General features: G+C 45.5%; 10 non-coding genes across 10 annotated transcripts; all 10 read right to left on the bottom strand.

Moving 5' to 3' along the window:
• Window positions 1–1716: 1716 nt before the first annotated feature.
• TRNAG-UCC (transfer RNA glycine (anticodon UCC)) lies at window positions 1717–1788 on the bottom strand. The gene has a single exon. It is a non-coding gene; the product is annotated as a tRNA-Gly (tRNA).
• Window positions 1789–4893: 3105 nt separating this feature from the next.
• On the bottom strand, window positions 4894–4965 carry TRNAG-CCC (transfer RNA glycine (anticodon CCC)). Its single transcript has one exon. It is a non-coding gene; the product is annotated as a tRNA-Gly (tRNA).
• A 1525-nt stretch (window positions 4966–6490) lies between these two features.
• TRNAG-UCC (transfer RNA glycine (anticodon UCC)) lies at window positions 6491–6562 on the bottom strand. Its single transcript has one exon. It is a non-coding gene; the product is annotated as a tRNA-Gly (tRNA).
• A 1521-nt stretch (window positions 6563–8083) lies between these two features.
• Window positions 8084–8155, bottom strand: TRNAG-UCC (transfer RNA glycine (anticodon UCC)). The gene has a single exon. It is a non-coding gene; the product is annotated as a tRNA-Gly (tRNA).
• A 1515-nt stretch (window positions 8156–9670) lies between these two features.
• TRNAG-UCC (transfer RNA glycine (anticodon UCC)) lies at window positions 9671–9742 on the bottom strand. The gene has a single exon. It is a non-coding gene; the product is annotated as a tRNA-Gly (tRNA).
• Window positions 9743–11252: 1510 nt separating this feature from the next.
• Window positions 11253–11324, bottom strand: TRNAG-UCC (transfer RNA glycine (anticodon UCC)). The gene has a single exon. It is a non-coding gene; the product is annotated as a tRNA-Gly (tRNA).
• A 3105-nt stretch (window positions 11325–14429) lies between these two features.
• TRNAG-CCC (transfer RNA glycine (anticodon CCC)) lies at window positions 14430–14501 on the bottom strand. Its single transcript has one exon. It is a non-coding gene; the product is annotated as a tRNA-Gly (tRNA).
• Window positions 14502–17619: 3118 nt separating this feature from the next.
• Window positions 17620–17691, bottom strand: TRNAG-UCC (transfer RNA glycine (anticodon UCC)). The gene has a single exon. It is a non-coding gene; the product is annotated as a tRNA-Gly (tRNA).
• A 1520-nt stretch (window positions 17692–19211) lies between these two features.
• Window positions 19212–19283, bottom strand: TRNAG-UCC (transfer RNA glycine (anticodon UCC)). The gene has a single exon. It is a non-coding gene; the product is annotated as a tRNA-Gly (tRNA).
• Window positions 19284–22388: 3105 nt separating this feature from the next.
• Window positions 22389–22460, bottom strand: TRNAG-CCC (transfer RNA glycine (anticodon CCC)). The gene has a single exon. It is a non-coding gene; the product is annotated as a tRNA-Gly (tRNA).
• Between the last annotated feature and the right edge of the window lie 2585 nt (window positions 22461–25045).

The raw sequence follows: 25045 nt of genomic DNA, 5'->3' as shown, positions 1-25045 counted from the left end.
TGTCTACCTACGTGTTTGTTTATTTTTTTATATAACGGCTGATTATTCTGTTTCTGATATTTCAGTTTTGTGACATGTTGCATTAAAATATATCCTGCTTGGAGAATATATAAATATTTGCACTGCGTTGGCCGGGAATAGAACCCGGGTCAACTGCTTGGAAGGCAGCTATGCTCACCACTATACCACCAACGCCCTCTGATGTGTGTCCTCTAGGTTCCAGATGTTACAACGCCGAGTGCAGTGGCAATCTTGCACCCGTTCCAATGGTGCATTTGGTGTGGATTCCAACATGAAAAGCAGTAGAAATTGTCTTGCAGAGGGTAAAGAACTGGGGATTGAAACCAAGGACAAAGCTGTGCAGAAGAGAAGAAATGGAAAGCAGCAGTACAAATAGTGGAAATGAGCATATGGGCAGCATCGGAAGCAAAGCAGCGAAGAGAAAGGGAGTAAATTCCATGAAATGCATAGGAGATTGATAAAAGCAGAACAAAAAGGGAAGAATGAAATTCAAAGCATGCCCCGAAAAACGTGTGAAGGTCCCACCTGTCATTTATGCTTCTAATTGGGTATCTTTACTTTCAAAGTATAGGGTTGATCCTTTGACGATCACTCTCTTGATTTACAGCAGAGACAGATAGTTGAGAAGTCTTTTCTCACATAGCTAGCACAAGCCTGCGCTTTTCCTTGCTGGCAGGGTGGAAATGACAGATTAGTCCTAGGAAGAAAAATCAAGCAATATTAGCAGAGGATGGTTTCGATCCATCGACCTCTGGGTTATGGGCCCAGCACGCTTCCGCTGCGCCACTCTGCTCCCTTGTGAAAGTGCTCTCTTTATGCAGAGGAGGAGCTTTCAGCGGAGTGGCAAGGGATTGGTGGGGCTCTCTCCTCATTTGCCTAAGCACATCGCAAGGTATGCTGGGTACAGAAAATCTTCATCTTCCCCACTCACATTCAGTCATAACTGAAAGTGCAGACCCTCTTAGGAATTAGCCGTTTCAGGCCTTTACCAAGACAGCAGCTCTCTGTCCCTGTCCTTTCTCTGTGATCCTAGCACTAGCATACTCAGGATTTGGCTTTACCTGGGAGCCAGAGATCTACCCGGTGAGGGCTTGCCCGGTGTGAGGCTTTTGAGCGTTTGGGATCGTTCGGGACGTGAGAGGACGCTGGACAGGAAACTATGCCAATTTGAAGTATCCAACCTTCCAGCTGCAGTGAGAGGCTCTTTCCGTGGAAATCTGCCACTTGGAGTCCTCTCAACTTGCCCTCTGATAAAACATTTTTCTGAGCCGCAGTTACATCCGATGGTTACAAGGTGGCGCTGCATTCAGGTGAGAGCACAAGTATGCACAAAATCTTGGGGACTTTTGCCAGATGTATCGGTGGATCTTGCCTATTATTTTCAGAGGCTAGATATCGCCTATAAATGCTTTTTAAAATAGGGATGCTGGGGTTATAATGTCTGGTCGGGGCTCAGCCCTTTCATTGCCTGCCCCCAGCAAAATATTTATTATCAGCACATGTGAGTGCTGAGTGCTTTATGGAAAATAGCATATATTGGGACAATGAATGTAGCAGATGAGGCGATCGAGATGTCTACCTACGTGTTTGTTTATTTTTTTATATAACGGCTGATTATTCTGTTTCTGATATTTCAGTTTTGTGACATGTTGCATTAAAATATATCCTGCTTGGAGAATATATAAATATTTGCACTGCGTTGGCCGGGAATCGAACCCAGGTCAACTGCTTGGAAGGCAGCTATGCTCACCACTATACCACCAACGCCCTCTGATGTGTGTCCTCTAGGTTCCAGATGTTACAACGCCGAGTGCAGTGGCAATCTTGCACCCGTTCCCATGGTGCATTTGGTGTGGATTCCAACATGAAAAGCAGTAGAAATAGTCTTGCAGAGGGTAAAGAACTGGGGATTGAAACCAAGGACAAAGCTGTGCAGAAGAGAAGAAATGGAAAGCAGCAGTACAAATAGTGGAAATGAGCATATGGGCAGCATCGGAAGCAAAGCAGCGAAGAGAAAGGGAGTAAATTCCATGAAATGCATAGGAGATTGATAAAAGCAGAACAAAAAGGGAAGAATGAAATTCAAAGCATGCCCCGAAAAACGTGTGAAGGTCCCACCTGTCATTTATGCTTCTAATTGGGTATCTTTACTTTCAAAGTATAGGGTTGATCCTTTGACGATCACTCTCTTGATTTACAGCAGAGACAGATAGTTGAGAAGTCTTTTCTCAAATAGCTAGCACAAGCCTGCGCTTTTCCTTGCTGGCAGGGTGGAAATGACAGATTAGTCCTAGGAAGAAAAATCAAGCAATATTAGCAGAGGATGGTTTCGATCCATCGACCTCTGGGTTATGGGCCCAGCACGCTTCCGCTGCGCCACTCTGCTCCCTTGTGAAAGTGCTCTCTTTATGCAGAGGAGGAGCTTTCAGCGGAGTGGCAAGGGATTGGTGGGGCTCTCTCCTCATTTGCCTAAGCACATCGCAAGGTATGCTGGGTACAGAAAATCTTCATCTTCCCCACTCACAGTCAGTCATAACTGAAAGTGCAGACCCTCTTAGGAATTAGCCGTTTCAGGCCTTTACCAAGACAGCAGCTCTCTGTCCCTGTCCTTTCTCTGTGATCCTAGCACTAGCATACTCAGGATTTGGCTTTACCTGGGAGCCAGAGATCTAACCGGTGAGGGCTTGCCCGGTGTGAGGCTTTTGAGCGTTTGGGAGCGTTCGGGACGTGAGAGGACGCTGGACAGGAAACTATGCCAATTTGAAGTATCCAACCTTCCTGCTGCAGCGAGAGGCTCTTTCCGTGGAAATCTGCCACTTGGAGTCATCTCAACTTGCCCTCTGATAAAACATTTTTCTGAGTCGCAGTTACATCCGATGGTTACAAGGTGGCGCTGCATTCAGGTGAGAGCACAAGTATGCACAAAATCTTGGGGACTTTTGCCAGATTTATCGGTGGATCTTGCCTATTATTTTCAGAGGCTAGATATCGCCTAGAAATGCTTTTTAAAATAGGGATGCTGGGGTTATAATGTCTGGTCGGGGCTCAGCCCTTTCATTGCCTGCCCCCAGCAAAATATTTATTATCAGCACATGTGAGTGGTGAGTGCTTTATGGAAAATAGCATATATTGGGACAATGAATGTAGCAGATGAGGCGATCGAGATGTCTACCTACGTGTTTGTTTATTTTTTTATATAACGGCTGATTATTCTGTTTCTGATATTTCAGTTTTGTGACATGTTGCATTAAAATATATCCTGCTTGGAGAATATATAAATATTTGCACTGCGTTGTCCGGGAATCGAACCCGGGTCAACTGCTTGGAAGGCAGCTATGCTCACCACTATACCACCAACGCCCTCTGATGTGTGTCCTCTAGGTTCCAGATGTTACAACGCCGAGTGCAGTGGCAATCTTGCACCGGTTCCAATCGTGCATTTGGTGTGGATACCAACATGAAAAGCTGTAGAAATTGTCTTGCAGAGGGTAAAGAACTGGGGATTGAAACCAAGGATAAAGCTGTGCAGAAGAGAAGAAATGGAAAGCAGCAGTACAAATAGTGGAAATGAGCATATGGGCAGCATCGGAAGCAAAGCAGCGAAGAGAAAGGGAGTAAATTCCATGAAATGCATAGGAGATTGATAAAAGCAGAACAAAAAGGGAAGAATTAAATTCAAAGCATGCCCCGAAAAACGTGTGAAGGTCCCACCTGTCATTTATGCTTCTAATTGGGTATCTTTACTTTCAAAGTATAGGGTTGATCCTTTGACGATCACTCTCTTGATTTACAGCAGAGACAGATAGTTGAGAAGTCTTTTCTCACATAGCTAGCACAAGCCTGCGCTTTTCCATGCTGGCAGGGTGGAAATGACAGATTGGTCCTCAGAAGAAAAAACAAGAAATATTAGCAGAGGATGGTTTCGATCCATTGACCTCTGGGTTATGGGCCAAGCACGCTTCCGCTGCGCCACTCTGCTCCCTTGTGAAAGTGCTCTCTTTATGCAGAGGAGGAGCTTTCAGCGGAGTGGCAAGGGATTGGTGGGGCTCTCTCCTCATTTGCCTAAGCACATCGCAAGGTATGCTGGGTACAGAAAATCTTCATCTTCTCGTCTCACAGTCAGTCATAACTGAAAGTGCAGACCCTCTTGGGAACTAGCAGTTTCAGGCCTTTACCAAGATAGCAGCTCTCTAACCCTCTCCTCTCTCTTTGATCCTAGCGCTAGCATGCTCAGGATTTGATTTTAACTGGGAGCCAGAGATCTACCCGGTGAGGGCGAGGCTTTTGAGCATTTGAGAGCGTTCGGGACGTGAGGACGTTGGATAGGAAATGTTGCCATCTTGAAATATCCAACCTTCCTGCTGTCATGAGAGGCTCTTTCCATGGACATCTGCCTCTTGGAGTCCTCTCAATTTGCTCTCTGATATAACATTTTGTGAGCTGCAGTTACATCCGATGGCTACAAGGTGGCGCTGCATTCAGGTGAGAGAACAAGTGTGCACAAAATCGTTGGGGACTTTTGCCAGATTCATCGGTGGATCTTGCCTACTTTTATTCACATGCTAGATATTGCCTAGAAATGCTTTTTAATATAGAGATGCTAGAGTTAGAATGTCTGGTCAGGGTTCAGCCCTTTCATTGTCTACCGCCCGCAACATATTTATTACCAGCACATGTGAGTGGTGACTCTGCTTTTTGGAAAATAGCATCTAATAGGACAATGAATGTAGCAGATGGGGCGATCGAGATGCCTGCCTAAGTATTTCATTTTTTTTTTAATTTAACGTCTGATTAATCTGTTCATGATATTTCCGTTTTGTGACATGTTGCATTAAAACAAATCCTGCTTGGAGAACATATAAAAATTAGCACTGCATTGGCCGGGAATCGAACCCGGGTCAACTGCTTGGGAAGCAGCTATGCTCACCACTATACCACCAACGCCCTATGATGTGGGTGCTCTCGGTTCTAAAGATTACAACCCCGAGTTCAATGACTATCTTGCACCAGTTTCAATGGTGCATTTGGTTTAGATACCAACATGAAAAGCAGTAGAAAGTTTTTTGTAGAGGGTAAGGAACTGGGGATTGAAACCAAGGCCAAATCTGTGCAGAAGAGAAGAAATGGAAAGCAGTAGTACAAATAGTGGAAATGAACATATTTAGGCAGCATTGGAAGCAAAGCAGCGAAGAGAAAGAGAGTGCCTTCCATGAAATGCCCAGGAGAATGATAAGAGCAGAACGAAAAGGCAAGAATGACATTCAAAGCATGCCCAGAAAAACGTGTGACGGTCCCACCAGTCATTTATGCTTATAATTGGGTATCTTTACTTTCAAAGTATGGGGTTGATCCTTTGGCGATCACTCTCTTGTATTTCAGCAGAGACAGATAGTTGAGAAGTCTTTTCTCACATAGCTAGCACAAGCCTGCGCTTTTCCTTGCTGGTAGCGTGGAAATGACAGATTGGTCCTCAGAAGAAAAAACAAGAAATATTATAGCAGAGGATGGTTTCGATCCATCGACCTCTGGGTTATGGGCCCAGCACGCTTCCGCTGCGCCACTCTGCTCCCTTGTGAAAGTGCTCTCTTTATGCAGAGGAGGAGCTTTCAGCGGAGTGGCAAGGGATTGGTGGGGCTCTCTCCTCATTTGCCTAAGCACATCGCAAGGTATGCTGGGTACAGAAAATCTTCATCTTCCCCACTCACAGTCAGTCATAACTGAAAGTGCAGACCCTCTTAGGAATTAGCCGTTTCAGGCCTTTACCAAGACAGCAGCTCTCTGTCCCTGTCCTTTCTCTGTGATCCTAGCACTAGCATACTCAGGATTTGGCTTTACCTGGGAGCCAGAGATCTACCCGGTGAGGGCTTGCCCGGTGTGAGGCTTTTGAGCGTTTGGGAGCGTTCGGGACGTGAGAGGACGCTGGACAGGAAACTATGCCAATTTGAAGTATCCAACCTTCCTGCTGCAGTGAGAGGCTCTTTCCGTGGAAATCTGCCACTTGGAGTCCTCTCAACTTGCCCTCTGATAAAACATTTTTCTGAGCCGCAGTTACATCCGATGGTTACAAGGTGGCGCTGCATTCAGGTGAGAACACAAGTATGCACAAAATCTTGGGGACTTTTGCCAGATTTATCGGTGGATCTTGCCTATTATTTTCAGAGGCTAGATATCGCCTAGAAATGCTTTTTAACATAGGGATGCTGGGGTTATAATTTCTGGTCGGGGCGCAGCCCTTTCATTGCCTGCCCCCAGCAAAATATTTATTATCAGCACATGTGAGTGGTGAGTGCTTTATGGAAAATAGCATATATTGGGACAATGAATGTAGCAGATGAGGCGATCGAGATGTCTACCTACGTGTTTGATTATTTTTTTATATAACGGCTGATTATTCTGTTTCTGATATTTCAGTTTTGTGACATGTTGCATTAAAATATATCCTGCTTGGAGAATATATAAATATTTGCCCTGCGTTGGCCGGGAATCGAACCCGGGTCAACTGCTTGGAAGGCAGCTATGCTCACCACTATACCACCAACGCCCTCTGATGTGTGTCCTCTAGGTTCCAGATGTTACAACGCCGAGTGCAGTGGCAATCTTGCACCGGTTCCAATCGTGCATTTGGTGTGGATACCAACATGAAAAGCTGTAGAAATTGTCTTGCAGTGGGTAAAGAACTGGGGATTGAAACCAAGGATAAAGCTGTGCAGAAGAGAAGAAATGGAAAGCAGCAGTACAAATAGTGGAAATGAGCATATGGGCAGCATCGGAAGCAAAGCAGCGAAGAGAAAGGGAGTAAATTCCATGAAATGCATAGGAGATTGATAAAAGCAGAACAAAAAGGGAAGAATTAAATTCAAAGCATGCCCCGAAAAACGTGTGAAGGTCCCACCTGTCATTTATGCTTCTAATTGGGTATCTTTACTTTCAAAGTATAGGGTTGATCCTTTGACGATCACTCTCTTGATTTACAGCAGAGACAGATAGTTGAGAAGTCTTTTCTCACATAGCTAGCACAAGCCTGCGCTTTTCCTTGCTGGCAGGGTGGAAATGACAGATTAGTCCTAGGAAGAAAAATCAATCAATATTAGCAGAGGATGGTTTCGATCCATTGACCTCTGGGTTATGGGCCAAGCACGCTTCCGCTGCGCCACTCTGCTCCCTTGTGAAAGTGCTCTCTTTATGCAGAGGAGGAGCTTTCAGCGGAGTGGCAAGGGATTGGTGGGGCTCTCTCCTCATTTGCCTAAGCACATCGCAAGGTATGCTGGGTACAGAAAATCTTCATCTTCCCCACTCACAGTCAGTCATAACTGAAAGTGCAGACCCTCTTAGGAATTAGCCGTTTCAGGCCTTTACCAAGACAGCAGCTCTCTGTCCCTGTCCTTTCTCTGTGATCCTAGCACTAGCATACTCAGGATTTGGCTTTACCTGGGAGCCAGAGATCTACCCGGTGAGGGCTTGCCCGGTGTGAGGCTTTTGAGCGTTTGGGAGCGTTCGGGACGTGAGAGGACGCTGGACAGGAAACTATGCCAATTTGAAGTATCCAACCTTCCTGCTGCAGCGAGAGGCTCTTTCCGTGGAAATCTGCCACTTTGAGTCATCTCAACTTGCCCTCTGATAAAACATTTTTCTGAGTCGCAGTTACATCCGATGGTTACAAGGTGGCGCTGCATTCAGGTGAGAGCACAAGTATGCACAAAATCTTGGGGACTTTTGCCAGATTTATCGGTGGATCTTGCCTATTATTTTCAGAGGCTAGATATCGCCTAGAAATGCTTTTTAAAATAGGGATGCTGGGGTTATAATGTCTGGTCGGGGCTCAGCCCTTTCATTGCCTGCCCCCAGCAAAATATTTATTATCAGCACATGTGAGTGGTGAGTGCTTTATGGAAAATAGCATATATTGGGACAATGAATGTAGCAGATGAGGCGATCGAGATGTCTACCTACGTGTTTGTTTATTTTTTTATATAACGGCTGATTATTCTGTTTCTGATATTTCAGTTTTGTGACATGTTGCATTAAAATATATCCTGCTTGGAGAATATATAAATATTTGCACTGCGTTGGCCGGGAATCGAACCCGGGTCAACTGCTTGGAAGGCAGCTATGCTCACCACTATACCACCAACACCCTCTGATGTGTGTCCTCTAGGTTCCAGATGTTACAACGCCGAGTGCAGTGGCAATCTTGCACCGGTTCCAATCGTGCATTTGGTGTGGATACCAACATGAAAAGCTGTAGAAATTGTCTTGCAGAGGGTAAAGAACTGGGGATTGAAACCAAGGATAAAGCTGTGCAGAAGAGAAGAAATGGAAAGCAGCAGTACAAATAGTGGAAATGAGCATATGGGCAGCATCGGAAGCAAAGCAGCGAAGAGAAAGGGAGTAAATTCCATGAAATGCATAGGAGATTGATAAAAGCAGAACAAAAAGGGAAGAATTAAATTCAAAGCATGCCCCGAAAAACGTGTGAAGGTCCCACCTGTCATTTATGCTTCTAATTGGGTATCTTTACTTTCAAAGTATAGGGTTGATCCTTTGACGATCACTCTCTTGATTTACAGCAGAGACAGATAGTTGAGAAGTCTTTTCTCACATAGCTAGCACAAGCCTGCGCTTTTCCTTGCTGGCAGGGTGGAAATGACAGATTAGTCCTAGGAAGAAAAATCAAGCAATATTAGCAGAGGATGGTTTCGATCCATCGACCTCTGGGTTATGGGCCCAGCACGCTTCCGCTGTGCCACTCTGCTCCCTTGTGAAAGTGCTCTCTTTATGCAGAGGAGGAGCTTTCAGCGGAGTGGCAAGGGATTGGTGGGGCTCTCTCCTCATTTGCCTAAGCACATCGCAAGGTATGCTGGGTACAGAAAATCTTCATCTTCCCCACTCACAGTCAGTCATAACTGAAAGTGCAGACCCTCTTAGGAATTAGCCGTTTCAGGCCTTTACCAAGACAGCAGCTCTCTGTCCTTTCTCTGTGATCCTAGCACTAGCATACTCAGGATTTGGCTTTACCTGGGAGCCAGAGATCTACCCGGTGAGGGCTTGCCCGGTGTGAGGCTTTTGAGCGTTTGGGAGCGTTCGGGACGTGAGAGGACGCTGGACAGGAAACTATGCCAATTTGAAGTATCCAACCTTCCTGCTGCAGCGAGAGGCTCTTTCCGTGGAAATCTGCCACTTGGAGTCATCTCAACTTGCCCTCTGATAAAACATTTTTCTGAGTCGCAGTTACATCCGATGGTTACAAGGTGGCGCTGCATTCAGGTGAGAGCACAAGTATGCACAAAATCTTGGGGACTTTTGCCAGATTTATCGGTGGATCTTGCCTATTATTTTCAGAGGCTAGATATCGCCTAGAAATGCTTTTTAAAATAGGGATGCTGGGGTTATAATGTCTGGTCGGGGCTCAGCCCTTTCATTGCCTGCCCCCAGCAAAATATTTATTATCAGCACATGTGAGTGGTGAGTGCTTTATGGAAAATAGCATATATTGGGACAATGAATGTAGCAGATGAGGCGATCGAGATGTCTACCTACGTGTTTGTTTATTTTTTTATATAACGGCTGATTATTCTGTTTCTGATATTTCAGTTTTGTGACATGTTGCATTAAAATATATCCTGCTTGGAGAATATATAAATATTTGCACTGCGTTGGCCGGGAATCGAACCCGGGTCAACTGCTTGGAAGGCAGCTATGCTCACCACTATACCACCAACACCCTCTGATGTGTGTCCTCTAGGTTCCAGATGTTACAACGCCGAGTGCAGTGGCAATCTTGCACCGGTTCCAATCGTGCATTTGGTGTGGATACCAACATGAAAAGCTGTAGAAATTGTCTTGCAGAGGGTAAAGAACTGGGGATTGAAACCAAGGATAAAGCTGTGCAGAAGAGAAGAAATGGAAAGCAGCAGTACAAATAGTGGAAATGAGCATATGGGCAGCATCGGAAGCAAAGCAGCGAAGAGAAAGGGAGTAAATTCCATGAAATGCATAGGAGATTGATAAAAGCAGAACAAAAAGGGAAGAATTAAATTCAAAGCATGCCCCGAAAAACGTGTGAAGGTCCCACCTGTCATTTATGCTTCTAATTGGGTATCTTTACTTTCAAAGTATAGGGTTGATCCTTTGACGATCACTCTCTTGATTTACAGCAGAGACAGATAGTTGAGAAGTCTTTTCTCACATAGCTAGCACAAGCCTGCGCTTTTCCTTGCTGGCAGGGTGGAAATGACAGATTAGTCCTAGGAAGAAAAATCAAGCAATATTAGCAGAGGATGGTTTCGATCCATCGACCTCTGGGTTATGGGCCCAGCACGCTTCCGCTGCGCCACTCTGCTCCCTTGTGAAAGTGCTCTCTTTATGCAGAGGAGGAGCTTTCAGCGGAGTGGCAAGGGATTGGTGGGGCTCTCTCCTCATTTGCCTAAGCACATCGCAAGGTATGCTGGGTACAGAAAATCTTCATCTTCCCCACTCACAGTCAGTCATAACTGAAAGTGCAGACCCTCTTAGGAATTAGCCGTTTCAGGCCTTTACCAAGACAGCAGCTCTCTGTCCCTGTCCTTTCTCTGTGATCCTAGCACTAGCATACTCAGGATTTGGCTTTACCTGGGAGCCAGAGATCTACCCGGTGAGGGCGAGGCTTTTGAGCGTTTGGGAGCGTTCGGGACGTGAGAGGACGCTGGACAGGAAACTATGCCAATTTGAAGTATCCAACCTTCCAGCTGCAGTGAGAGGCTCTTTCCGTGGAAATCTGCCACTTGGAGTCCTCTCAACTTGCCCTCTGATAAAACATTTTTCTGAGCCGCAGTTACATCCGATGGTTACAAGGTGGCGCTGCATTCAGGTGAGAGCACAAGTATGCACAAAATCTTGGGGACTTTTGCCAGATTTATCGGTGGATCTTGCCTATTATTTTCAGAGGCTAGATATCGCCTATAAATGCTTTTTAAAATAGGGATGCTGGGGTTATAATGTCTGGTCGGGGCTCAGCCCTTTCATTGCCTGCCCCCAGCAAAATATTTATTATCAGCACATGTGAGTGCTGAGTGCTTTATGGAAAATAGCATATATTGGGACAATGAATGTAGCAGATGAGGCGATCGAGATGTCTACCTACGTGTTTGTTTATTTTTTTATATAACGGCTGATTATTCTGTTTCTGATATTTCAGTTTTGTGACATGTTGCATTAAAATATATCCTGCTTGGAGAATATATAAATATTTGCACTGCGTTGGCCGGGAATCGAACCCGGGTCAACTGCTTGGAAGGCAGCTATGCTCACCACTATACCACCAACGCCCTCTGATGTGTGTCCTCTAGGTTCCAGATGTTACAACGCCGAGTGCAGTGGCAATCTTGCACCCGTTCCCATGGTGCATTTGGTGTGGATTCCAACATGAAAAGCAGTAGAAATAGTCTTGCAGAGGGTAAAGAACTGGGGATTGAAACCAAGGACAAAGCTGTGCAGAAGAGAAGAAATGGAAAGCAGCAGTACAAATAGTGGAAATGAGCATATGGGCAGCATCGGAAGCAAAGCAGCGAAGAGAAAGGGAGTAAATTCCATGAAATGCATAGGAGATTGATAAAAGCAGAACAAAAAGGGAAGAATGAAATTCAAAGCATGCCCCGAAAAACGTGTGAAGGTCCCACCTGTCATTTATGCTTCTAATTGGGTATCTTTACTTTCAAAGTATAGGGTTGATCCTTTGACGATCACTCTCTTGATTTACAGCAGAGACAGATAGTTGAGAAGTCTTTTCTCAAATAGCTAGCACAAGCCTGCGCTTTTCCTTGCTGGCAGGGTGGAAATGACAGATTAGTCCTAGGAAGAAAAATCAAGCAATATTAGCAGAGGATGGTTTCGATCCATCGACCTCTGGGTTATGGGCCCAGCACGCTTCCGCTGCGCCACTCTGCTCCCTTGTGAAAGTGCTCTCTTTATGCAGAGGAGGAGCTTTCAGCGGAGTGGCAAGGGATTGGTGGGGCTCTCTCCTCATTTGCCTAAGCACATCGCAAGGTATGCTGGGTACAGAAAATCTTCATCTTCCCCACTCACAGTCAGTCATAACTGAAAGTGCAGACCCTCTTAGGAATTAGCCGTTTCAGGCCTTTACCAAGACAGCAGCTCTCTGTCCCTGTCCTTTCTCTGTGATCCTAGCACTAGCATACTCAGGATTTGGCTTTACCTGGGAGCCAGAGATCTAACCGGTGAGGGCTTGCCCGGTGTGAGGCTTTTGAGCGTTTGGGAGCGTTCGGGACGTGAGAGGACGCTGGACAGGAAACTATGCCAATTTGAAGTATCCAACCTTCCTGCTGCAGCGAGAGGCTCTTTCCGTGGAAATCTGCCACTTGGAGTCATCTCAACTTGCCCTCTGATAAAACATTTTTCTGAGTCGCAGTTACATCCGATGGTTACAAGGTGGCGCTGCATTCAGGTGAGAGCACAAGTATGCACAAAATCTTGGGGACTTTTGCCAGATTTATCGGTGGATCTTGCCTATTATTTTCAGAGGCTAGATATCGCCTAGAAATGCTTTTTAAAATAGGGATGCTGGGGTTATAATGTCTGGTCGGGGCTCAGCCCTTTCATTGCCTGCCCCCAGCAAAATATTTATTATCAGCACATGTGAGTGGTGAGTGCTTTATGGAAAATAGCATATATTGGGACAATGAATGTAGCAGATGAGGCGATCGAGATGTCTACCTACGTGTTTGTTTATTTTTTTATATAACGGCTGATTATTCTGTTTCTGATATTTCAGTTTTGTGACATGTTGCATTAAAATATATCCTGCTTGGAGAATATATAAATATTTGCACTGCGTTGTCCGGGAATCGAACCCGGGTCAACTGCTTGGAAGGCAGCTATGCTCACCACTATACCACCAACGCCCTCTGATGTGTGTCCTCTAGGTTCCAGATGTTACAACGCCGAGTGCAGTGGCAATCTTGCACCGGTTCCAATCGTGAATTTGGTGTGGATACCAACATGAAAAGCTGTAGAAATTGTCTTGCAGAGGGTAAAGAACTGGGGATTGAAACCAAGGATAAAGCTGTGCAGAAGAGAAGAAATGGAAAGCAGCAGTACAAATAGTGGAAATGAGCATATGGGCAGCATCGGAAGCAAAGCAGCGAAGAGAAAGGGAGTAAATTCCATGAAATGCATAGGAGATTGATAAAAGCAGAACAAAAAGGGAAGAATTAAATTCAAAGCATGCCCCGAAAAACGTGTGAAGGTCCCACCTGTCATTTATGCTTCTAATTGGGTATCTTTACTTTCAAAGTATAGGGTTGATCCTTTGACGATCACTCTCTTGATTTACAGCAGAGACAGATAGTTGAGAAGTCTTTTCTCACATAGCTAGCACAAGCCTGCGCTTTTCCATGCTGGCAGGGTGGAAATGACAGATTGGTCCTCAGAAGAAAAAACAAGAAATATTAGCAGAGGATGGTTTCGATCCATTGACCTCTGGGTTATGGGCCAAGCACGCTTCCGCTGCGCCACTCTGCTCCCTTGTGAAAGTGCTCTCTTTATGCAGAGGAGGAGCTTTCAGCGGAGTGGCAAGGGATTGGTGGGGCTCTCTCCTCATTTGCCTAAGCACATCGCAAGGTATGCTGGGTACAGAAAATCTTCATCTTCTCGTCTCACAGTCAGTCATAACTGAAAGTGCAGACCCTCTTGGGAACTAGCAGTTTCAGGCCTTTACCAAGATAGCAGCTCTCTAACCCTCTCCTCTCTCTTTGATCCTAGCGCTAGCATGCTCAGGATTTGATTTTAACTGGGAGCCAGAGATCTACCCGGTGAGGGCGAGGCTTTTGAGCATTTGAGAGCGTTCGGGACGTGAGGACGTTGGATAGGAAATGTTGCCATCTTGAAATATCCAACCTTCCTGCTGTCATGAGAGGCTCTTTCCATGGACATCTGCCTCTTGGAGTCCTCTCAATTTGCTCTCTGATATAACATTTTGTGAGCTGCAGTTACATCCGATGGCTACAAGGTGGCGCTGCATTCAGGTGAGAGAACAAGTGTGCACAAAATCGTTGGGGACTTTTGCCAGATTCATCGGTGGATCTTGCCTACTTTTATTCACATGCTAGATATTGCCTAGAAATGCTTTTTAATATAGAGATGCTAGAGTTAGAATGTCTGGTCGGGGTTCAGCCCTTTCATTGTCTACCGCCCGCAACATATTTATTACCAACACATGTGAGTGGTGACTCTGCTTTTTGGAAAATAGCATCTAATAGGACAATGAATGTAGCAGATGGGGCGATCGAGATGCCTGCCTAAGTATTTCATTTTTTTTTTAATTTAACGTCTGATTAATCTGTTCATGATATTTCCGTTTTGTGACATGTTGCATTAAAACAAATCCTGCTTGGAGAACATATAAAAATTAGCACTGCATTGGCCGGGAATCGAACCCGGGTCAACTGCTTGGGAAGCAGCTATGCTCACCACTATACCACCAACGCCCTATGATGTGGGTGCTCTCGGTTCTAAAGATTACAACCCCGAGTTCAATGACTATCTTGCACCAGTTTCAATGGTGCATTTGGTTTAGATACCAACATGAAAAGCAGTAGAAAGTTTTTTGTAGAGGGTAAGGAACTGGGGATTGAAACCAAGGCCAAATCTGTGCAGAAGAGAAGAAATGGAAAGCAGTAGTACAAATAGTGGAAATGAACATATTTAGGCAGCATTGGAAGCAAAGCAGCGAAGAGAAAGAGAGTGCCTTCCATGAAATGCCCAGGAGAATGATAAGAGCAGAACGAAAAGGCAAGAATGACATTCAAAGCATGCCCAGAAAAACGTGTGACGGTCCCACCAGTCATTTATGCTTATAATTGGGTATCTTTACTTTCAAAGTATGGGGTTGATCCTTTGGCGATCACTCTCTTGTATTTCAGCAGAGACAGATAGTTGAGAAGTCTTTTCTCACATAGCTAGCACAAGCCTGCGCTTTTCCTTGCTGGTAGCGTGGAAATGACAGATTGGTCCTCAGAAGAAAAAACAAGAAATATTATAGCAGAGGATGGTTTCGATCCATCGACCTCTGGGTTATGGGCCCAGCACGCTTCCGCTGCGCCACTCTGCTCCCTTGTGAAAGTGCTCTCTTTATGCAGAGGAGGAGCTTTCAGCGGAGTGGCAAGGGATTGGTGGGGCTCTCTCCTCATTTGCCTAAGCACATCGCAAGGTATGCTGGGTACAGAAAATCTTCATCTTCCCCACTCACAGTCAGTCATAACTGAAAGTGCAGACCCTCTTAGGAATTAGCCGTTTCAGGCCTTTACCAAGACAGCAGCTCTCTGTCCCTGTCCTTTCTCTGTGATCCTAGCACTAGCATACTCAGGATTTGGCTTTACCTGGGAGCCAGAGATCTACCCGGTGAGGGCTTGCCCGGTGTGAGGCTTTTGAGCGTTTGGGAGCGTTCGGGATGTGAGAGGACGCTGGACAGGAAACTATGCCAATTTGAAGTATCCAACCTTCCTGCTGCAGTGAGAGGCTCTTTCCGTGGAAATCTGCCACTTGGAGTCCTCTCAACTTGCCCTCTGATAAAACATTTTTCTGAGCCGCAGTTACATCCGATGGTTACAAGGTGGCGCTGCATTCAGGTGAGAACACAAGTATGCACAAAATCTTGGGGACTTTTGCCAGATTTATCGGTGGATCTTGCCTATTATTTTCAGAGGCTAGATATCGCCTAGAAATGCTTTTTAACATAGGGATGCTGGGGTTATAATTTCTGGTCGGGGCGCAGCCCTTTCATTGCCTGCCCCCAGCAAAATATTTATTATCAGCACATGTGAGTGGTGAGTGCTTTATGGAAAATAGCATATATTGGGACAATGAATGTAGCAGATGAGGCGATCGAGATGTCTACCTACGTGTTTGATTATTTTTTTATATAACGGCTGATTATTCTGTTTCTGATATTGCAGTTTTGTGACATGTTGCATTAAAATATATCCTGCTTGGAGAATATATAAATATTTGCACTGCGTTGGCCGGGAATCGAACCCAGGTCAACTGCTTGGAAGGCAGCTATGCTCACCACTATACCACCAACACCCTCTGATGTGTGTCCTCTAGGTTCCAGATGTTACAACGCCGAGTGCAGTGGCAATCTTGCACCGGTTCCAATCGTGCATTTGGTGTGGATACCAACATGAAAAGCTGTAGAAATTGTCTTGCAGTGGGTAAAGAACTGGGGATTGAAACCAAGGATAAAGCTGTGCAGAAGAGAAGAAATGGAAAGCAGCAGTACAAATAGTGGAAATGAGCATATGGGCAGCATCGGAAGCAAAGCAGCGAAGAGAAAGGGAGTAAATTCCATGAAATGCATAGGAGATTGATAAAAGCAGAACAAAAAGGGAAGAATTAAATTCAAAGCATGCCCCGAAAAACGTGTGAAGGTCCCACCTGTCATTTATGCTTCTAATTGGGTATCTTTACTTTCAAAGTATAGGGTTGATCCTTTGACGATCACTCTCTTGATTTACAGCAGAGACAGATAGTTGAGAAGTCTTTTCTCACATAGCTAGCACAAGCCTGCGCTTTTCCTTGCTGGCAGGGTGGAAATGACAGATTAGTCCTAGGAAGAAAAATCAAGCAATATTAGCAGAGGATGGTTTCGATCCATCGACCTCTGGGTTATGGGCCCAGCACGCTTCCGCTGCGCCACTCTGCTCCCTTGTGAAAGTGCTCTCTTTATGCAGAGGAGGAGCTTTCAGCGGAGTGGCAAGGGATTGGTGGGGCTCTCTCCTCATTTGCCTAAGCACATCGCAAGGTATGCTGGGTACAGAAAATCTTCATCTTCCCCACTAACAGTCAGTCATAACTGAAAGTGCAGACCCTCTTAGGAATTAGCCGTTTCAGGCCTTTACCAAGACAGCAGCTCTCTGTCCCTGTCCTTTCTCTGTGATCCTAGCACTAGCATACTCAGGATTTGGCTTTACCTGGGAGCCAGAGATCTACCCGGTGAGGGCTTGCCCGGTGTGAGGCTTTTGAGCGTTTGGGAGCGTTCGGGACGTGAGAGGACGCTGGACAGGAAACTATGCCAATTTGAAGTATCCAACCTTCCTGCTGCAGCGAGAGGCTCTTTCCGTGGAAATCTGCCACTTGGAGTCATCTCAACTTGCCCTCTGATAAAACATTTTTCTGAGTCGCAGTTACATCCGATGGTTACAAGGTGGCGCTGCATTCAGGTGAGAGCACAAGTATGCACAAAATCTTGGGGACTTTTGCCAGATTTATCGGTGGATCTTGCCTATTATTTTCAGAGGCTAGATATCGCCTAGAAATGCTTTTTAAAATAGGGATGCTGGGGTTATAATGTCTGGTCGGGGCTCAGCCCTTTCATTGCCTGCCCCCAGCAAAATATTTATTATCAGCACATGTGAGTGGTGAGTGCTTTATGGAAAATAGCATATATTGGGACAATGAATGTAGCAGATGAGGCGATCGAGATGTCTACCTACGTGTTTGTTTATTTTTTTATATAACGGCTGATTATTCTGTTTCTGATATTTCAGTTTTGTGACATGTTGCATTAAAATATATCCTGCTTGGAGAATATATAAATATTTGCACTGCGTTGGCCGGGAATCGAACCCGGGTCAACTGCTTGGAAGGCAGCTATGCTCACCACTATACCACCAACACCCTCTGATGTGTGTCCTCTAGGTTCCAGATGTTACAACGCCGAGTGCAGTGGCAATCTTGCACCGGTTCCAATCGTGCATTTGGTGTGGATACCAACATGAAAAGCTGTAGAAATTGTCTTGCAGAGGGTAAAGAACTGGGGATTGAAACCAAGGATAAAGCTGTGCAGAAGAGAAGAAATGGAAAGCAGCAGTACAAATAGTGGAAATGAGCATATGGGCAGCATCGGAAGCAAAGCAGCGAAGAGAAAGGGAGTAAATTCCATGAAATGCATAGGAGATTGATAAAAGCAGAACAAAAAGGGAAGAATTAAATTCAAAGCATGCCCCGAAAAACGTGTGAAGGTCCCACCTGTCATTTATGCTTCTAATTGGGTATCTTTACTTTCAAAGTATAGGGTTGATCCTTTGACGATCACTCTCTTGATTTACAGCAGAGACAGATAGTTGAGAAGTCTTTTCTCACATAGCTAGCACAAGCCTGCGCTTTTCCTTGCTGGCAGGGTGGAAATGACAGATTAGTCCTAGGAAGAAAAATCAAGCAATATTAGCAGAGGATGGTTTCGATCCATCGACCTCTGGGTTATGGGCCCAGCACGCTTCCGCTGTGCCACTCTGCTCCCTTGTGAAAGTGCTCTCTTTATGCAGAGGAGGAGCTTTCAGCGGAGTGGCAAGGGATTGGTGGGGCTCTCTCCTCATTTGCCTAAGCACATCGCAAGGTATGCTGGGTACAGAAAATCTTCATCTTCCCACTCACAGTCAGTCATAACTGAAAGTGCAGACCCTCTTAGGAATTAGCCGTTTCAGGCCTTTACCAAGACAGCAGCTCTCTGTCCCTGTCCTTTCTCTGTGATCCTAGCACTAGCATACTCAGGATTTGGCTTTACCTGGGAGCCAGAGATCTACCCGGTGAGGGCTTGCCCGGTGTGAGGCTTTTGAGCGTTTGGGAGCGTTCGGGACGTGAGAGGACGCTGGACAGGAAACTATGCCAATTTGAAGTATCCAACCTTCCTGCTGCAGCGAGAGGCTCTTTCCGTGGAAATCTGCCACTTGGAGTCATCTCAACTTGCCCTCTGATAAAACATTTTTCTGAGTCGCAGTTACATCCGATGGTTACAAGGTGGCGCTGCATTCAGGTGAGAGCACAAGTATGCACAAAATCTTGGGGACTTTTGCCAGATTTATCGGTGGATCTTGCCTATTATTTTCAGAGGCTAGATATCGCCTAGAAATGCTTTTTAAAATAGGGATGCTGGGGTTATAATGTCTGGTCGGGGCTCAGCCCTTTCATTGCCTGCCCCCAGCAAAATATTTATTATCAGCACATGTGAGTGGTGAGTGCTTTATGGAAAATAGCATATATTGGGACAATGAATGTAGCAGATGAGGCGATCGAGATGTCTACCTACGTGTTTGTTTATTTTTTTATATAACGGCTGATTATTCTGTTTCTGATATTTCAGTTTTGTGACATGTTGCATTAAAATATATCCTGCTTGGAGAATATATAAATATTTGCACTGCGTTGGCCGGGAATCGAACCCGGGTCAACTGCTTGGAAGGCAGCTATGCTCACCACTATACCACCAACACCCTCTGATGTGTGTCCTCTAGGTTCCAGATGTTACAACGCCGAGTGCAGTGGCAATCTTGCACCGGTTCCAATCGTGCATTTGGTGTGGATACCAACATGAAAAGCTGTAGAAATTGTCTTGCAGAGGGTAAAGAACTGGGGATTGAAACCAAGGATAAAGCTGTGCAGAAGAGAAGAAATGGAAAGCAGCAGTACAAATAGTGGAAATGAGCATATGGGCAGCATCGGAAGCAAAGCAGCGAAGAGAAAGGGAGTAAATTCCATGAAATGCATAGGAGATTGATAAAAGCAGAACAAAAAGGGAAGAATTAAATTCAAAGCATGCCCCGAAAAACGTGTGAAGGTCCCACCTGTCATTTATGCTTCTAATTGGGTATCTTTACTTTCAAAGTATAGGGTTGATCCTTTGACGATCACTCTCTTGATTTACAGCAGAGACAGATAGTTGAGAAGTCTTTTCTCACATAGCTAGCACAAGCCTGCGCTTTTCCTTGCTGGCAGGGTGGAAATGACAGATTAGTCCTAGGAAGAAAAATCAAGCAATATTAGCAGAGGATGGTTTCGATCCATCGACCTCTGGGTTATGGGCCCAGCACGCTTCCGCTGCGCCACTCTGCTCCCTTGTGAAAGTGCTCTCTTTATGCAGAGGAGGAGCTTTCAGCGGAGTGGCAAGGGATTGGTGGGGCTCTCTCCTCATTTGCCTAAGCACATCGCAAGGTATGCTGGGTACAGAAAATCTTCATTTTCCCCACTCACAGTCAGTCATAACTGAAAGTGCAGACCCTCTTAGGAATTAGCCGTTTCAGGCCTTTACCAAAACAGCAGCTCTCTGTCCCTGTCCTTTCTCTGTGATCCTAGCACTAGCATACTCAGGATTTGGCTTTACCTGGGAGCCAGAGATCTACCCGGTGAGGGCTTGCCCGGTGTGAGGCTTTTGAGCGTTTGGGAGCGTTCGGGACGTGAGAGGACGCTGGACAGGAAACTATGCCAATTTGAAGTATCCAACCTTCCTGCTGCAGCGAGAGGCTCTTTCCGTGGAAATCTGCCACTTGGAGTCATCTCAACTTGCCCTCTGATAAAACATTTTTCTGAGTCGCAGTTACATCCGATGGTTACAAGGTGGCGCTGCATTCAGGTGAGAGCACAAGTATGCACAAAATCTTGGGGACTTTTGCCAGATTTATCGGTGGATCTTGCCTATTATTTTCAGAGGCTAGATATCGCCTAGAAATGCTTTTTAAAATAGGGATGCTGGGGTTATAATGTCTGGTCGGGGCTCAGCCCTTTCATTGCCTGCCCCCAGCAAAATATTTATTATCAGCACATGTGAGTGGTGAGTGCTTTATGGAAAATAGCATATATTGGGACAATGAATGTAGCAGATGAGGCGATCGAGATGTCTACCTACGTGTTTGTTTATTTTTTTATATAACGGCTGATTATTCTGTTTCTGATATTTCAGTTTTGTGACATGTTGCATTAAAATATATCCTGCTTGGAGAATATATAAATATTTGCACTGCGTTGTCCGGGAATCGAACCCGGGTCAACTGCTTGGAAGGCAGCTATGCTCACCACTATACCACCAACGCCCTCTGATGTGTGTCCTCTAGGTTCCAGATGTTACAACGCCGAGTGCAGTGGCAATCTTGCACCGGTTCCAATCGTGAATTTGGTGTGGATACCAACATGAAAAGCTGTAGAAATTGTCTTGCAGAGGGTAAAGAACTGGGGATTGAAACCAAGGATAAAGCTGTGCAGAAGAGAAGAAATGGAAAGCAGCAGTACAAATAGTGGAAATGAGCATATGGGCAGCATCGGAAGCAAAGCAGCGAAGAGAAAGGGAGTAAATTCCATGAAATGCATAGGAGATTGATAAAAGCAGAACAAAAAGGGAAGAATTAAATTCAAAGCATGCCCCGAAAAACGTGTGAAGGTCCCACCTGTCATTTATGCTTCTAATTGGGTATCTTTACTTTCAAAGTATAGGGTTGATCCTTTGACGATCACTCTCTTGATTTACAGCAGAGACAGATAGTTGAGAAGTCTTTTCTCACATAGCTAGCACAAGCCTGCGCTTTTCCATGCTGGCAGGGTGGAAATGACAGATTGGTCCTCAGAAGAAAAAACAAGAAATATTAGCAGAGGATGGTTTCGATCCATTGACCTCTGGGTTATGGGCCAAGCACGCTTCCGCTGCGCCACTCTGCTCCCTTGTGAAAGTGCTCTCTTTATGCAGAGGAGGAGCTTTCAGCGGAGTGGCAAGGGATTGGTGGGGCTCTCTCCTCATTTGCCTAAGCACATCGCAAGGTATGCTGGGTACAGAAAATCTTCATCTTCTCGTCTCACAGTCAGTCATAACTGAAAGTGCAGACCCTCTTGGGAACTAGCAGTTTCAGGCCTTTACCAAGATAGCAGCTCTCTAACCCTCTCCTCTCTCTTTGATCCTAGCGCTAGCATGCTCAGGATTTGATTTTAACTGGGAGCCAGAGATCTACCCGGTGAGGGCGAGGCTTTTGAGCATTTGAGAGCGTTCGGGACGTGAGGACGTTGGATAGGAAATGTTGCCATCTTGAAATATCCAACCTTCCTGCTGTCATGAGAGGCTCTTTCCATGGACATCTGCCTCTTGGAGTCCTCTCAATTTGCTCTCTGATATAACATTTTGTGAGCTGCAGTTACATCCGATGGCTACAAGGTGGCGCTGCATTCAGGTGAGAGAACAAGTGTGCACAAAATCGTTGGGGACTTTTGCCAGATTCATCGGTGGATCTTGCCTACTTTTATTCACATGCTTGATATTGCCTAGAAATGCTTTTTAATATAGAGATGCTAGAGTTAGAATGTCTGGTCGGGGTTCAGCCCTTTCATTGTCTACCGCCCGCAACATATTTATTACCAGCACATGTGAGTGGTGACTCTGCTTTTTGGAAAATAGCATCTAATAGGACAATGAATGTAGCAGATGGGGCGATCGAGATGCCTGCCTAAGTATTTCATTTTTTTTTTAATTTAACGTCTGATTAATCTGTTCATGATATTTCCGTTTTGTGACATGTTGCATTAAAACAAATCCTGCTTGGAGAACATATAAAAATTAGCACTGCATTGGCCGGGAATCGAACCCGGGTCAACTGCTTGGGAAGCAGCTATGCTCACCACTATACCACCAACGCCCTATGATGTGGGTGCTCTCGGTTCTAAAGATTACAACCCCGAGTTCAATGACTATCTTGCACCAGTTTCAATGGTGCATTTGGTTTAGATACCAACATGAAAAGCAGTAGAAAGTTTTTTGTAGAGGGTAAGGAACTGGGGATTGAAACCAAGGCCAAATCTGTGCAGAAGAGAAGAAATGGAAAGCAGTAGTACAAATAGTGGAAATGAACATATTTAGGCAGCATTGGAAGCAAAGCAGCGAAGAGAAAGAGAGTGCCTTCCATGAAATGCCCAGGAGAATGATAAGAGCAGAACGAAAAGGCAAGAATGACATTCAAAGCATGCCCAGAAAAACGTGTGACGGTCCCACCAGTCATTTATGCTTATAATTGGGTATCTTTACTTTCAAAGTATGGGGTTGATCCTTTGGCGATCACTCTCTTGTATTTCAGCAGAGACAGATAGTTGAGAAGTCTTTTCTCACATAGCTAGCACAAGCCTGCGCTTTTCCTTGCTGGTAGCGTGGAAATGACAGATTGGTCCTCAGAAGAAAAAACAAGAAATATTATAGCAGAGGATGGTTTCGATCCATCGACCTCTGGGTTATGGGCCCAGCACGCTTCCGCTGCGCCACTCTGCTCCCTTGTGAAAGTGCTCTCTTTATGCAGAGGAGGAGCTTTCAGCGGAGTGGCAAGGGATTGGTGGGGCTCTCTCCTCATTTGCCTAAGCACATCGCAAGGTATGCTGGGTACAGAAAATCTTCATCTTCCCCACTCACAGTCAGTCATAACTGAAAGTGCAGACCCTCTTAGGAATTAGCCGTTTCAGGCCTTTACCAAGACAGCAGCTCTCTGTCCCTGTCCTTTCTCTGTGATCCTAGCACTAGCATACTCAGGATTTGGCTTTACCTGGGAGCCAGAGATCTACCCGGTGAGGGCTTGCCCGGTGTGAGGCTTTTGAGCGTTTGGGAGCGTTCGGGACGTGAGAGGACGCTGGACAGGAAACTATGCCAATTTGAAGTATCCAACCTTCCTGCTGCAGTGAGAGGCTCTTTCCGTGGAAATCTGCCACTTGGAGTCCTCTCAACTTGCCCTCTGATAAAACATTTTTCTGAGCCGCAGTTACATCCGATGGTTACAAGGTGGCGCTGCATTCAGGTGAGAACACAAGTATGCACAAAATCTTGGGGACTTTTGCCAGATTTATCGGTGGATCTTGCCTATTATTTTCAGAGGCTAGATATCGCCTAGAAATGCTTTTTAACATAGGGATGCTGGGGTTATAATTTCTGGTCGGGGCGCAGCCCTTTCATTGCCTGCCCCCAGCAAAATATTTATTATCAGCACATGTGAGTGGTGAGTGCTTTATGGAAAATAGCATATATTGGGACAATGAATGTAGCAGATGAGGCGATCGAGATGTCTACCTACGTGTTTGATTATTTTTTTATATAACGGCTGATTATTCTGTTTCTGATATTGCAGTTTTGTGACATGTTGCATTAAAATATATCCTGCTTGGAGAATATATAAATATTTGCACTGCGTTGGCCGGGAATCGAACCCAGGTCAACTGCTTGGAAGGCAGCTATGCTCACCACTATACCACCAACACCCTCTGATGTGTGTCCTCTAGGTTCCAGATGTTACAACGCCGAGTGCAGTGGCAATCTTGCACCGGTTCCAATCGTGCATTTGGTGTGGATACCAACATGAAAAGCTGTAGAAATTGTCTTGCAGTGGGTAAAGAACTGGGGATTGAAACCAAGGATAAAGCTGTGCAGAAGAGAAGAAATGGAAAGCAGCAGTACAAATAGTGGAAATGAGCATATGGGCAGCATCGGAAGCAAAGCAGCGAAGAGAAAGGGAGTAAATTCCATGAAATGCATAGGAGATTGATAAAAGCAGAACAAAAAGGGAAGAATTAAATTCAAAGCATGCCCCGAAAAACGTGTGAAGGTCCCACCTGTCATTTATGCTTCTAATTGGGTATCTTTACTTTCAAAGTATAGGGTTGATCCTTTGACGATCACTCTCTTGATTTACAGCAGAGACAGATAGTTGAGAAGTCTTTTCTCACATAGCTAGCACAAGCCTGCGCTTTTCCTTGCTGGCAGGGTGGAAATGACAGATTAGTCCTAGGAAGAAAAATCAAGCAATATTAGCAGAGGATGGTTTCGATCCATCGACCTCTGGGTTATGGGCCCAGCACGCTTCCGCTGCGCCACTCTGCTCCCTTGTGAAAGTGCTCTCTTTATGCAGAGGAGGAGCTTTCAGCGGAGTGGCAAGGGATTGGTGGGGCTCTCTCCTCATTTGCCTAAGCACATCGCAAGGTATGCTGGGTACAGAAAATCTTCATCTTCCCCACTAACAGTCAGTCATAACTGAAAGTGCAGACCCTCTTAGGAATTAGCCGTTTCAGGCCTTTACCAAGACAGCAGCTCTCTGTCCCTGTCCTTTCTCTGTGATCCTAGCACTAGCATACTCAGGATTTGGCTTTACCTGGGAGCCAGAGATCTACCCGGTGAGGGGAGGCTTTTGAGCGTTTGGGAGCGTTCGGGACGTGAGAGGACGCTGGACAGGAAACTATGCCAATTTGAAGT

Source organism: Triturus cristatus, chromosome 11 (genome assembly GCF_964204655.1).
Source record: "Triturus cristatus chromosome 11, aTriCri1.1, whole genome shotgun sequence".
NCBI lineage: Eukaryota > Metazoa > Chordata > Amphibia > Caudata > Salamandridae > Triturus > Triturus cristatus.
Note: the sequence above shows the minus strand (reverse complement) of the source record. Positions and strands in the feature narration are given on the sequence as shown.